Source organism: Camellia sinensis, chromosome 12, assembly GCF_055761805.1.
Source record: "Camellia sinensis isolate YWXY chromosome 12, ASM5576180v1, whole genome shotgun sequence".
In the NCBI taxonomy this organism is placed as follows: domain Eukaryota; kingdom Viridiplantae; phylum Streptophyta; class Magnoliopsida; order Ericales; family Theaceae; genus Camellia; species Camellia sinensis.
The window spans coordinates 45,438,031-45,453,645 of NC_138972.1; positions in this window are offsets into that span (position 1 = coordinate 45,438,031).

Here is a 15,615-nt window from a genome sequence, read left to right on the forward strand (position 1 = left end):
ACATACACACCCTCAAGAACTCAAAGTAGGCTCAAAAGTACCTCAGCTCAAAGATGGCAAGGTTTGGTTTAGAGTGTATAGGCAAAGGTTCAAAAAATTTGCAAGAAAGAAAGAGAATTGTAAAGAGAGAGAATATTTGCTACAAAAATTTTCCAACCTTAAAGATAGAAGGGGAGGTCTCCTATATATATAGACAAACATCAAAATCCCTCAGAAATATCAATACATATATGTGTAAGCAAGTGCATGCATCTGTGACAACAGCTGGCAAAAAATATCTACAAAACACACTTGTGGTCGGTAGGCCACTAATTTTGGCCGGCAAGCTACACAAATGGCCGGTAGCCAAGATCAGTGGCCGGCAGCCAATAGTGGTAGCCGGCAGGTTCCAAGGGTTTTCAGGCTTGAAGATCTATGGCTGTGGTCCAAAACAAGGCAAGAGGTGTATGGGTTTGAAGGCTTAAAGCTGTCATATTCTGCCGAGAACTTTCGAGCACTTGACAAGCATATAAATTCATCATTGAGTGTAAAAGTGGTGGCGTCCAAGTCATAAGGGCGGTCAAAAATGAGGTGTCTACAGGGATTGTTGTGGTTGTGTTTGGAATAGGTTGGTTGTTCATTTTCTCAACTTTTGTTGCCCAGAATTTTGCTCTTTCGCTCGAGCGGCACTTCTTGTGCTCGAGCGGGCTTTGCAAGCTCTCAATACTTTTGCAGGTCTGTAGAAATACTTGGAGAGTGTATTCTATGCTCAAGCGGCATTTCTTATGCTCAAGTTGGTGTGCGCTTGAGCGATGTTCTTCTGTCTGCAAAACTACCAGACGTGTGTATTCCGAGCTTGAACGAAACAACTTATTATGTCTGATACTCGAGTGTCAACTCTTGCACTCGAGCAGACTGTGCGTATATCAGTTTGCAGCAGCCTCATTTTACATCACTTTTTCACATCTTTTTCCATCAAAACCCTAGATCATGACTTTTTCTCTCTCTAAAACTCATATTTTCTCTACATTTTTACCTAGATCTAGTGATAATTCTACCTGTGTGCCTTTGTTAAATAGGTAGCGTGTTTCAAGAGCTCTCTTTTGGTTTGATTAAAGCTTGGTTTCGGTGTCTTTAAAGTTTCTCCATCTATCCCTTTGGTCTTGTAAGCTCGGGGTAAGGACTCTCTACACTCTCTATGAGTTTTAACTTGGTCATTTTCTTAATGTGAGAGAAACATTGGGTTTTGAAAAGATTTTAACAAATCTAGGGTTTGGGGTTTCAATTCCAAAGAGGGGTTTTATAATGGATGTCTTAGAAATGGTTATAGGGATGGATATGACCTTGTGTTATGTTAAAATGGTTGATTTTTTGATGATTGGGATGAGATTGGGAAAAATGAGAGTTTTGCCCTAATATGTTCAAGTAATTATTTTGCATAAATAATGAAATTGGAAATGGGAATCTGAAATTAGATGAATGTTTATATAGAGGACGAAGTTGGATGTGTACCATCTCCCACCTACGGAAATTTGAATAACTTATTTATTGAGAATATTGTATATCTGTTTAGAAATATCTGTTTTGGGCTATCAGTGGAGGATAGCTATGATTATTGTAGAAATTACACGAGGATTAGGTAAATTGAAACTAATCTTTTATTGATTGTCATTGAACATGACTGTGTTTAATACATTGTATATGTATCATGTTTGGGAGGAGAAAGATGATGTACATCATGTTTGGGAGGAGAAAGGAGATGGACTCCATTGAATTAAGTTGGCCTGTGCGTCCAGGGTGAAAGTCTGGAAAACATTGTGCATACATGGGTGATGATTCCCGTGGACAAAATTTTCGTAAAATGACAAATTGAAGTGTTTATGTGCAATGGTTGTGTGGTAAGAAAACCACTCAGTTGTAATTTTAGTTGGGTTGTCTGGATAACAATGGATATGACTCATGAATTGAGAAGATACGAAGTGACATGAAACAAATTGATATAATATGGATTTGGGAAGAAGAGCTATAAATGATTTCATTTTGAGCATTAACCACGTGCATCATGTTTATAACCTTGTTAAAGTTCATATATTGTGCTAGATTATTTCTTCTGGGCTTTGGCTCACCCTATTTGGGAAAAACCATTTTCAGGTGCCAGTGATATGCCTCCGCCAAGGCAATAGCTTGGAGGGATTGGGAGCAAGAGTTTCTATTTTATTATATCTATTTTTGTATAGCTAAGGGCTTTGAATTGTGTTGAGCTAGGGTCACTTTGTTGTAACCAAGAAATGTCTTGGAAAGATGTAAGCCCGTAGGACATTTATTTCGTTGATCATTTAGTTTGGAGCCACATGCTACAGATTCAGGGTGGAGCTTATGAATGTATAATGTATGTGCCCTTTTGTAAATGGACTGTGATTAATGAAAGCCAAATACTATGTTTATATCATTTTGCTTTAGTCTTCATTGTTGAATTATTGTTGTATTTTTCAGGTGTGACAACTTGGTATCAGAGCGCACCGAGTTTGGATACTTTGGGTACATGGGAAGTGGTTAGTACCATAATGAGTTTGTCTCGCTTGCTAGAGACTTAAGTACGAATGATATGTGCTTATATGATAACATGCTTATGTGATTATATGAGTATAAGATTGAATTTCTAGGATGTTTATTGAGTCTACGGATTTCTAGAAATCTTATTAGAAGAGCACTTGATCATTGCTGTTTCTAATTAGAACTCTGGCAACGCTGCAGGACGGTCATTATTCAGAAATGAAATTCGTATGTATTTATGTGACTATTTGTTTATGTGGAGTGAATTACTATTGTCCAGCGTATTAGGATGAGAGTGAGTTAGCTTCGATACATTTGTAAATGTGCTAATCTCTTTTGTTACCTTCATTAGGATGTCAGGATGTGGACGTGGTAATAGGCGTGGTAGGCCTAGACGGCAAGAGATGCCGATACCAGATGATATTTCGATATAAGAGGAGGGTGTTGGTTAAGCCAATGTTACTAAACTGGTTGGTCAACAGGCCATGGGTGCCTTATCCCACGAAATGACTGAAGCATTAAGGGAATCCATGGACATTCTCAGGACAAGAATCAAGTCCAGGCCTAAGTAGCTGAGGCAGGGCCGTCTTTCTTGAAGCATGAGTTTTTCTGGTCAAATCCCGATGAGTTTTTGGGTGATCTGAAGGAGCCACAGAAAGCAGATGAGTGGCTAGAATAGATTGTGAACACATTTGAGATGCTCGACATCGAAGATAGGGGTTTGAGAATGATTTTGGCATCCTTCCAATTGAAGGGAGATACAGGTCAATGGTGGAAGTATGTGCGTGGGCATATTGGAGTGACTTGGGAGCTTTCGTTGGCGCCTTCCAGGACAAGTTCTTGCCTTTCACTGTTAGGAAGAAGTTGAGGGATCAGTTCTCTAAGCTCAAACAGTTGAGCACATCGGTGGCCGAGTTTGAGGCCGTATTCACTAGCCTCTCTAGGTTTGCACCAGAGTTAGTGGCGACTGAGGAGTGCTGTTGTCTGGAGTTTGAGAAGAGATTGAGGACCGGGCTAATGTTCAAAGTGGCTGAGTCGATGGTTAGGGATTATAGACGCCTTGTGGAGGCTGTAGCTTGCTTTTCGTGCTCCTTTCGAATACAACTAGCCCTACAGTTCGAACTCCCATGATTCTAAATCTGATTTCACAAGTATAATGTGAAATAGTGAAAACACAAAAAGAGTCAAAATCTGGTAATTCTTTTTGAAAAATCGATATTTGAATCAAATGCCAAAAATGGACTGCTTTGATAGATGACAGAGTCGCTACCTAAATATTTTTGAAAAATTTAAGAAACCCGTGACTCGTGCCAAAGGCCATTAGTCCGTCATCACCAAAGTGTCTCGGCTCGGGAACTTAGGTACGAGAAGGGAAGGTCATGAATTGAGCACCCCACTCGCCCGATCAAAGATCAGCCTCTACTAATCATGATGTGATTCTTATTTACATTATATGTTCTTGTTTCGATTATTTAGGCTAACATTACTAAGTGTTGCACGCAAGTATTGTCACGACCCAAACCCGCCCCTGTGGGTTTAACACTGTAACCGGCCAGTAATCCGTGGATTACCAAAGGCCTCTGAACAGATTAGCAAATAATAAGGGGCTGCGGAAGCAATAATAAAAAAAAAATAGACAAGGTCCAATGAGCTGTGATAACGTGCATGGGACAGAACATTTCAAAACTTATATTTATATATATATATAAACATGCCAGTCAAAGGACACCACTATTTACAAGTATTTACAGAAGTACACATCTCAAGACCTGGCTTTACAAGACAGTCACAGAGACTAGCATGAATACAGAAACAGCCATATAACGAGACTTCGATTGGAACCTCCTCGGGAGGCACAACGATTGGCTGACAAAAACAGGACAGAAGGCCGTCAACTCTGGCCCTGATCACCCGCCGGCTCACCTACATACATAATATAAACTATGAACGGAAGCCCAGTGAATAATAACAGAGTAAAGGGGTTTTATGAATGATGTCCAGCACAAGTTAGGATCTAGTATTTAAATCAGAACATGTTCAGGCTTCAAAATAGAAATAGATTTAGATACACACTCATGTTCATATTCAGATTTTGCATAAGATCATACGTGGTACACCCATTAGCTATCAGATCAATTTGGTCCAGAGACCCACGTGCATAGTTGGTACCAATGACCATAAAGGTCCATATCTTGCGAGCAAGTAGCCATGGTATTGTTACCCCCAGGCAAGGGCCACGTGCAGATTGGTCGCTGTATTGTTACCCCCGGGCGAGGGCCACGTGCAGATTGGCCACGGTATTGTTACCCCCGGGCGAGGGCCACGTGAACTAAGGGTGCCACAAATACTTTTTAGAAAATTGGACATTCATTCATAGTTTGTAAGATAGCATTTCAGAAAACAGATCATACTATACCAGTCGGAAAATACTTAAGTTAAACATAACTTTACAGAGTTATTACTCACAGTGGGCCTTGAGACAAACAGACGGAGCAGGTTAGTCAGATAGGACGTGGCACGTGACCTACATAACACATAACAGATACATACTTGAAACATACATTCTAATTGTACAAAACGTATTTCGTTGGCTCTTAGTGTGTTTCTAATCTCTTATCCTCATTAAAGGGTCTTAAACATGGCCTAGGACTGCCTAGGATGGAATGAGGATGCAAGAATGCATTGAAAATCATTTCTCAAATTTTGCTGAAGATAAGGTCCACGCTCGAGCGGACATGCAGATAAAGATGCTCTGCTCGAGCGTGGACTTCCCCGCTCGAGCGAACTGTAAACTTATGAAAAAGTGCTGAATGTATGAAATTCATGCTCAACGGGCGCTCGACCCCCGCTCAAGCGTGTGACACAGACCCTCGCTCGAGTGTGGCTTTCCCCGCTCGAGTGGACTGCAAAACACACAAACTTCTAGGTATACGCATTTCACGCTCGAGCGTGACTCTCGCCGCTTGAGCGGAAGTGCATGTACTCAGACTTCACGCTCGAGCGTGAAAGTCCCTGCTCGAGCGTGGGTCAAATTTATGGAAAATCCAGATTGACCTCCAAGCATGAAACTCAACCTTTAAGCCTTCAAAACTCATTTTTCTAGGCTAATATTTGAGAAAACATATAATAACTCATAAAACAACATGTATTAAAAATCATTTCAAGAAATCATGGCCCAAGAGCAACCCAATTTGTGCAAAATCAACATGAACTCTATAAATATGCTATTAATTCAACATGCAAGGACCTCCTTGAATTCAAACCCTCCAAAACCTAATCAAACTTGATAATTTGATGGAAAACAAGTTGAATGACCATAATGTGAGTGAAATTAACACATGCATGGAAGAAATCTTAGAATTCAAACTCAAGGCATGGAAATTTATGCATGCATGCATGGATTGACTCTCAAAACCACACATTGAGCTAAGTCTAGACTTTAAATACCAATTTCCCCATGAATCTAGCAAGGACAACTCAAATTCATAATTAAAAGGATGAGCTCCCTACCTTAGGTCTTGAATTCCAAATCTAGGAGCTCAAATTTGCAAAGCCTCTTCAATTCTCCTAAGTTCCAAGCCAAATCTCTAGATGAATTCAAGTTTCTCTCACTCTCCCTCTTTCTCACGGTTTAGGCAAGGAATAAGGCTGAGGAGAGATGCTTCTAAGTGTAATGAGGTGTAATATAGTTGATCTCAAATTAAGCCACTAAGTGGCAAACTTGTAATAACTCAAATAAGTGTAAATTAACATTATTTAATCTAATTTAATCATACCAAATCAAATTTTAATTAAATCTACCATAAAATCACCTATATTCTAACTGGTATGAAACACTAATCAATTTCGAAGTTGGGCGCCGATAAGGCTTTCAATTTGCAGTTCAAAGTCTAAACATGAACAGATCATTCTATGGCAAACAGATAAAAATGCAAAGATAATGCAACACATATGCAAATTAATTTCGGATTTCTTCTAAATTACTGTTAGGCATAACTAATCATGGATTAGCATTAATCGGAGGTCGGGGTTATTACAAGTATAGACTAATTTGCAACAGTTGGAACGCTTTGATTTCATGTTTGTTTTGAAAATTTGTTTGAATATGCATCATTTAAAAAGGTGAGTTTGTATGTACATTAATCAACGCATCCCAATTTAAGCAATTAGCCTCCATCCACAGGCATTCAAGAAATCTATCAAGTAAGCACTTAGCCTCATGGTATTATGCTTGGCATGGCAACAATCACACTTATGTGGTATGCTAAAACATTAAGTGCTCACCTAGTACTCTGAGGCAATCCAAATAAAGAAAAATGATTAGAAAATATGCATGTTCCTAACTATTGCGATATAACTAATGCAACGCACACATTTATGCAATACTTAGGTTCGACTATGAGCATGGTATATAATCCGATTTAAGACATGTGATAAATCACGTTTTCTAGCAATGAAATCAAGATTGACATTGGTTAGAACGATGAGCCGAACCTGATGTATATGAAATGAGGGCATGCGAACATGGGAATGCTAAGTAAATATGATGCTCTACGCTACCATTATAAGCGGGTAAATAAAAGGGAGAAAGAAATGGGGTTGGAAGACATACAACTTATTACATGTTGGCCCTCGCACAAGAGGGTCCGAATGGATGTCTGAATGTCCGACTTTAAACTAATTATTACAACACCAAACAAAGGAATTTACTGTAACTAAGTTATTACAATAAGAAGGATATAAAAATGAGTGCTGAACTAGCAATCTAAGTTAACTAACTGTACAATTATAACTAAACAAGTAATTACAACTACAAAAATAATTAATTACAACAATCAATAATATACTAATTCAAAGAATAGTGTCGGCCGTCACTAAATTTCAAGCAAAAATTCATTTTTTGTTCTGAGGTGAGAATAGTGCAGATAGAGCCTTTCTAGGCTCTGTTTGTCCCTTCTACCCCTCTCTATCATGGAAAACCTCGAGAGAAGGACGAAGTTGTTTCCAAAACCATCAATGAGCAAGTTGCTTGCTTGATGATTTCAGACACTTTTGCACAAGAATTAATAAATGTAATGAACAACAACCACTCCTCTCTCCTATCATGGAATGAACTCAAAGAGGGAGGTAGAGACACTTCAAGGTTCATCAAAACATCATGAATTGATGTATGACGACCCTTGACACAATGGATTCAGCATAATGTTCGGCTAAACCCAAGCAACCTTATTCATTTTCTTTATGTTGGTTGGTCCAATTTTAAGCCAATTACATTAGTCTTGTCATTCTTTAATCAATTGGCCTAAAGTGATGGTTAAGTCTACTAAATGAGAAGAAATGTCAAACAAGAAGTAATTCAAAGCATGAAAGAGCGATTATGCCTTAACGATGAACCTCCAATGAGATTAAGCCATTGAGCATAGATCTCTTTCTTATGCCTTGAATAACAATCGATCGATTGAAATAACTCCCAAACAAAAGAAGAAAAGAAGAAAAGAGAGAGATTGCAGAAATAATTGCGAGATTGATTAGTTGAAGCACTTGTGTCCTTCAAAGCTTTTGGGGAAGTATTTGAATCCTTTATTTTTTGGGGGGAATTTTTAGTGTTGTTGTATCTTAGTTTTAGAGGAGTACAAATCGATTTAAACTTGTTGGGATTGCTCGTTTACGCTTGTTTACGTTAAAAAGTTGTTTGGAAACTTAAAAATCTTGTTCGGGGGTGGTGTCGATACTTGCCTTTTGTTTTTGGCCTTAAGGGTTGACACCAGTCTGGAAGGGTCGACCCTGTGTGTTGCTGAATTTGGAAGTTACTTGCTGTTTTTTTGGTGTCGACACCAGTCTGGGAAGAGACTACACCTTGCTTGTTGCACTCTTTTCTTTTCTGTCTGAAGGGTCGACCCTTGTGCCCGAAGGGTCGGTACCTGCGTATAATTTTTAGCTTTTTGGGTTGGTTTGGGCCCTACTTTTTGGGAGTTTTTGACTTGTCCCTTTTATTTGACTTTATGGCAATTCTCTACTACTATAAATAGACCCAAACCATTTTCCTCTCATTACTTTTCCTCCTCTTTTCCTCTCAAACCGTGATTTCTCTCTTCTCTCTCTAAAACTTGACTTTTCGCACCTAAATCTCTAGATCTACTCATCTAGAGTGATCTTTTCACCATGGTCCTTTGAGATTAAGTGTAAATCTTGTCAAGAGCTTCGTTTTGATCCAAGTAGAAGTTGGTTCTGACATCTCTGGAATTTCAACCTTGTTTTTCTCATCTTTTTTTCTAAGCTTGAGGTAGGGATTTTCTTTGAGTTATGTATATATTTTTGCAAGATCTAGATGATTTTTGAAATCATCATTTGATTAGTTTTGTAAATTGATTGTTGATTCAAGAAAATGAGTGATTTTGAAGGTGTGTTTACTTTCTTTTCCTTTAAAAATAGAAATTGAGGGTTTTTGAACTATGTTGATAAAAGAAAGATGTTTTTGGTGAGATTTTCTCAAATATTTGAAGATGAGTGATTTTTGGTGAGAAAACCTAGAAATTGAGGATTTTTAAGAAAGATGTTGAAAATCTTTAGAATATGTTGTTATATTTATTTTGTGTGCCAAAATAAATGATATTTGAAAATTGTTTATTTATTATACATAAATGATGGTTTTCATGGAATAAGAGAATTGTTGAAGTTTTGGAAGTTGTTGTTTAAAAGTGTTGATATAGTCTTGAAATAACTAAGTTGTTGGAAATGTTTGAAATGTGGGAATTATGTTATCCCTTGGATGAATTGAAATAAAAGTATTTATTTATCTTGTGAAATTGCATTGAAAAGAGAAATGAGAATTTTGATTACTATGGGAATATTGTGTGGGAGTATTGAAGGTGGAAGAAATATTGCATTGTATTATTAATCATTGCATTGGCATATCAATTCATTTAATAATGAAGAGCTTTGAAATTTGATTTGAAAACTTTGCATTTAGAAATGAATGTTGAGAAACAAGTTTTCATGAAATAGTTTTGGGGGTAAATACGGTGGTAAGTCTTGAAAGGTGGTGTGGATTATAGGTGTCGAGCCTTCCAGTTAATACTGGTAAAAATGACAGATTACAGGTGTCGAGCCTTCCAGTTAATACTGGTAAAAATGACAAATTTGTAGTACTTATATAGTCTACTTGTAGACACAGACCTATGGATTTACAGAGTTGTATTTAGCGCCCCTTGAATAAAATTGATATATGTTAAATAGTTGAAATTGCATGGCATCATTAAGCATGATGATTTTCAAAAGATGAAGATGTGATTTATCTGTAAAAAGGCATAGCATGGCATATACATTTATCTCTTGAGATTTGTATAAAATGTATATACTTTATGAAGGATTTCTTATTGGGCTTTATGCTCATCCTACGGGATTTTTGTGCAGGAAAAGACGTGAGGAATCTGTCTAACTGAGGGCATGGAAAAGTGTGTGTTGAGAGCACAAGGTTCTCATTTACTGTGATTCTATTTGCAAGCCAAGGGCTTTGTATGTGTGGGTTTGAATAATCGTTATGTGTAACCGGGCTTAAGCCTTGGAAACTTGTACCCTTTAAGGTATTTATTTGTTCATTTACTTGTTGTCGGACTAATGTATTATCGCATGATGAACTATTTACATTATGAAATGCAAGTATGGGATTATATGATTGGTTTTCCTTAAAAAGAGTAATGATTATTGTATTGTCATTAGGGTATGAAAATTGGGGCGTTACAATTAACATGAGACTCTTTACATGAAAATTAAACAAAGAAAAGCTATAAACTCGAATGGCTTAGTGTCTAAGGCCTAAACAACCAAAGTCACGAGGACTCACAACACAACAAGTATGATATTCAAAGCATAAACTATTTAAATGAATTAAACAACCCATAACAGCCCCTAAAAAAAATATAAAAAAAAAGTAGCTAAAAACAAGAGAAAGTAAGTAAAAAGAGTAGAGAAAAAGCTATGGAACAAAGCGTAAGGAGGGGTGGCTAACCCCTTCACTTTTTGCAATTTTAAATCACATATTTCAGCCCCAAAACAGTCCAAGAACAGTCCCAAAATAGTGGCTAAGAGTGTCTTTAAAGAGCACAAAAAGATAGATAAAAGCAAGAGATATAAAGCTAGTAAACAAAATCAAGGAGAGGTTGCTAGCCCCTCCACTTTTGAGACTTTTAAACCATGTTTTTCAGCCTTTTTAAACTCTGAAAATTAGCATACAAAGACAAAAAAAAAAAAAATAGAGGAAAAGAGTAGAAGAAGCTTAAAGAAGAAGGTACAAAGTTATGCCTTTTGGAAGAGAGGTAAGCTCTTAGTTAACAAATTTGATTCCAACACCCACAAGTCTATAAAATATGGTTTGAAACTCTATCAAAAAGCTTCAAGAACAAGCTCTAATAGAATATGTATTGTGTATATACAGCTAAAGGTCAAAGGAGGAAAGAAGATGGAAGGATGTCATTTTAGCTCTTCAAAGCTTTTGGAATTTTTTGCTAACCTTAAAATCTGAATGCAGGGGGTTTATTTATAGAATTTGAGCCAATTTGGTCAAAAATATCTTCAAACAAAGCTAGTTGTCCAATTCCCGCCAGCTGTCTGTTTGGCGCCGTTGAGAGCCGGCCGGCACCCAAAACAACCGATCGAACCCAAAAATGCAAGGCCAGTCTAAAAAGGCATTCTGGACAAATTTTCATTGAAAGTCGGCAAGCACTAAATGAACGCCGACTGTATCTAAATGGAGCCGGCCGGCTCAAAAAATTTGCATTGCAAGTCTAACTTCAAACGGGCATATCTCCCTCATCCGAACTTGATTTTAGGTAATTCTTGAATTTAAATTGAATCCCCAGAAGTCTAATTTCCAATGGTTGTGGTTTCACATCTAGTTTTAAAGATTTTTCCAATTTTCTTCAACTCGAAACCTATAAATAAGAGGTTTTAAAGATTTTTCAAAGAGTTCACGTCCCTTTCATTTATTTTCACTTTGTCCTTGCTCGGTTTATCGAAAAGTGCAATATTTTACGAAATGCGAGCCTCAGAACATCGTAGAGACATTTAAAAAAAATATTTTGGAAAAGAGGATTTTAAGGTCTAAAATAGTTTTGGTCAAAATGGGGTGTAAGGTTTGGGATTAGAACTTGAATCCAAATTTCTTTACCGAGAATTCAAAAGATTGCACAGTGTAACTTTCATCATCGGGTGTTCGGAATAAAGCACCTAAGTCTTAAGGACGGTAAAAAATAGGGTGTCTACAAAGGCGGTGGCTTATCTGGAGACCGTAATGCAGATGGAGGAAGAGAGGATGAAGGGCTCTAGGAGGAGTCAAGATGTGCAGGGGATAGTAAGAGGCAGAGGAGTTCTAACCCACAACCATCCCAGGTAGCTCAGTCAAGGTCCATTTTTCCAGTGCCAAGTTCGGGTTTTGAGAGGGGTGGTCAGGGAGACATTACTTGTTTCAAATGTGGTCAGTTGGGCCACAAGTCTCTGGCTTGCCTGTAGAGAGGAGGAGGGCAACGGTCTACACCATCTTCGGCTCGTTCTCAGAGCCAAAGTCAAGGGAGAGGGCAGCCACTTACTTGTTATTAGTGTGGGCAGGCGGGGCACATAAAGAGATTTTGCCCACAGTTGAGTAACACACCTGGTGCATCTGGTTCAAGACAGACATAGAGTCACCAACTAGCTCAATCAGCGCAGGCTTCGATGGCCAATCAGGGAGCCTCTTCGACTCAGTCAGTGCAGCAGGCCTATGCTCCGAGGGGAGAACAAGTAAATCAGAGGCCAATAAGGTGTGTGTATGCTGTTACCGCGCCAGATCTAGTACCAGCACCTTCGATAGTGAGAGGTACCTTCTAATTCTGTAATTCAGTTGCTAATGTGTTGATTGATATGGGTGCATCCCATTCATTTATTTCGTCTACATTTGCATCAATTTTGGGGTTAGAGTTGGCTCAGTTAGCATCTCCTCTCTGTGTAGAGTCATCTATTGGTGGTAAGATTATTTTGAAGTAGGGGTGTCGGGGTTGTGACATCGATGTCCTCATCACTGTCATTTAGGTCAGCTCCCTCCCTGGGAAACTTAGATTTACTGCCACTATGTTGTTCTTCCTTGATGTTAGAAAGGTCGGGATATGTGGTGGCTGGTTCAGCATATTCGAGCTCCACCTTCAATGTGGTACGCTTGAACTTTTGGAATTCTGTTTGGGCTGTGAAGAGCTCGCCAGCATCAACCTGAAATGAAAAAGTTATTTTAGTTAACATACATATTTTCGTGGTGTCATGATGTAAATGTTTTGAACAACAGTTGAAGGTCATATCTCATTAAAACCAAGATCATCAAAAGACGTTGATTTTATCTTCTTCTGTAAAGTAGTCAGGTCCCACTTGACACAACGATGAATGACATTAGGCTTGTGGGGTTGTAGGATGGTTGTGTATTCACATAACCAGTACTTCAACAAAATAAAAGACATATGTTATTTATCCATTTCAAAGCAATTTAAACAAATGTGAACATTCACAACAGTGGAGCAGAAGTGAATATCGACATTTACAACGGTGGCACAGATGTGAACATTCACAACAGTGGAGCAGAAGTGAACATTCATAATAGTGAAGGAGAAGTGAATATAGACATTTACAGCAATGGCACAGATGTGGAGATTCACAGCAGTGGAGTAGAAATGAATATGAACATTGACAACGGTGGCACAGATGTGAATGTTCACAATTAGAGAGAGAGAGAGAGAGAGAGAGAGAGAGAGAGAGAGAGAGAGAGAAAGAGAGAGGGGTAGGGGAGAGAGTGGTATGGTTATGTAGGTTTGGAAAGGTGGTTTTGGGGAATGTGGATAAGAGAGAGAGAGAGAGAGAGAGAGAGAGAGTGTGGGGGGGGGGGAAGAGGGGTTGGGCTATGTTATGATTGAGGGAATAAATGGGTGGAAGTCACCCTTAAACTACCATTCTAGTAGGTGTTCTGTAGCATAGCCGACGATGGGGGCAAGAATGTTTACTGATGAGGAACCTTAACTAACAAGAAAAAATATAGAGCACTTGGTCCATAAATACAAAATTGATTTTTTTTTTTTTTTGCCCAAAAGTCCACCTTCTGAAATATTATGTCCATAAGGATAAGCTCCCGTAAAATGACCAAAATATCCACATATATATACTTATCGTACACCTCATTTCTCACCTCAACCCTTTATTTTTCGAAACCCTTTGTCTTTTTACAAATCTCTCTCTCTCTCTCTCTCTCTCTCTCTCTCTCTCTCTCTCTCCTTCCCTCATCAGTTCCCACGGATTTGAAAATGGTTGAAAGAGGCCAACGAAGTGAGCGAAGCACAATCAAACTCCCTACAGACACTGATGAAGATCGAACCACTCCGTAATCCCAAACTCCAAAAGCACAGAAACAAAGACCATAGTCTCATTCGTCTCCTCAATTTTGATCTCAAAGTTCTTCAAGGGTTTGGTATTATCGCGTTCTTGATTGTCTTTTTCATGATTTATTGACTTATGATTGCCGTTGAACATCCTCAGAAACCCAGAATTGCGACCTTATTCCTTGCCCCAAAGATCATGGATCTTCCTCTCTCTCCTCCTATTTGAACCCTAGCTACCATCTCCACCGCTGCCTTTATCATCGTCGGCGAAGGTGCAAATGACACCTTCGGAAGCCGATCTGATGTTGATAGTACACGACAAGTCTAGAGATCTATATCCATATCTATCTTCTCACATAGAAAAGAATCGTGCCGATGTTAGGGAGTTTGGACATTACATAGGAGAGAATCAAGAAGGTATTAGGGTTTAGATCCATCACCCAGAGAGAGAGACAGAGAAAGAGAGAGTTTTAGAGAGAGAATCAATAGTGTTCTATGTGTGTGGGTTTTTTTTTTTTAAGGTTTGCATCTTCAAATTTCAAGTAATTTTGATTTCTTACTTCAAATCGAAGATGTTAGGGTTTTCAAATGAACTACGAGTAGAAAAATTGAAAGGAACGGTTCAATTCGCTTACTAGAATATGAAATTGAGGAAATAATAAATCTCTCATTGATTTTTCATATGCAAACCCCATTTCTCTTGCTGTTAATGCTCTCACTTGCTTGAAATTCGCGTTCACATTGATTCACACACACACACACACACACACACATACACACACACACACATACACACATATATATATGTAAAATTGTACTAGTTTGTTTTGTTTTAGGTTTCAAGTGATTATAATGATTTGTTTAGTTTGAAAAACATATCTGGTGTAGTGAATTGTTGAGTTATGATGAGATCACTGACATTGTACACATGTTTTGCTTTGATTTTCAGGTTTGATTTTCAAATTTGTACTTCTTCAGAAGCTTGAAGACAGCAGATGTGTTGTTAGACGGTGGAGATGAAACTGAAGAGCAAACAAAAGGCAAACCCGAAAAGAGAAAGATGAGCAGAAGTGAGAGAGAGAAAGAGACAGATAGAGAGAGAATATAAAGTGTATTTGTGGAGAAAAAGAGAGAGACGAAAATGAGAGAGAGAAAGAAGTGAGAAATAGAGTAAATGAGAACTTGAGACTTGAAACCAACAGATACAGAGAGAAAGAAATGAGAATGAATGAGAAAGTGAGAGAGAGAGATAGAGAAAAGAAAAGAAAAAGGTTTGTGAAATCAATTTGTACAGATAAAAATTTGTAATAGATTTTATGTTGGTGAATTTCAACAGATAAAAAGACTTCCAATAGATAGATTTAAAATTTGAACAGATAGATTAAAAATAAGTTTAGTAAATTTTAACAGATAGATTTAAAAAAATTAAATAGATAAAAAAAATTTAACAAATAAGTTAAAGGGCAAAATTAAAAATAAAATGTCCTTGAAAACAACAAAAGGATTTCTTACTAAATTATTTTGCAAAGTGTGAATTTCTCACCAACAAAAAATATTCACTAGACTTAATGCCTTACGCAATTGTTCGATTGAACTTTTTAACAATTTTCTCAAAAATATATTTCATCTCTCTTATTACTCAAAATTGGAGAAAAATAAACCACATTGGGTTACTACCAACCATCTTCCATTAGTG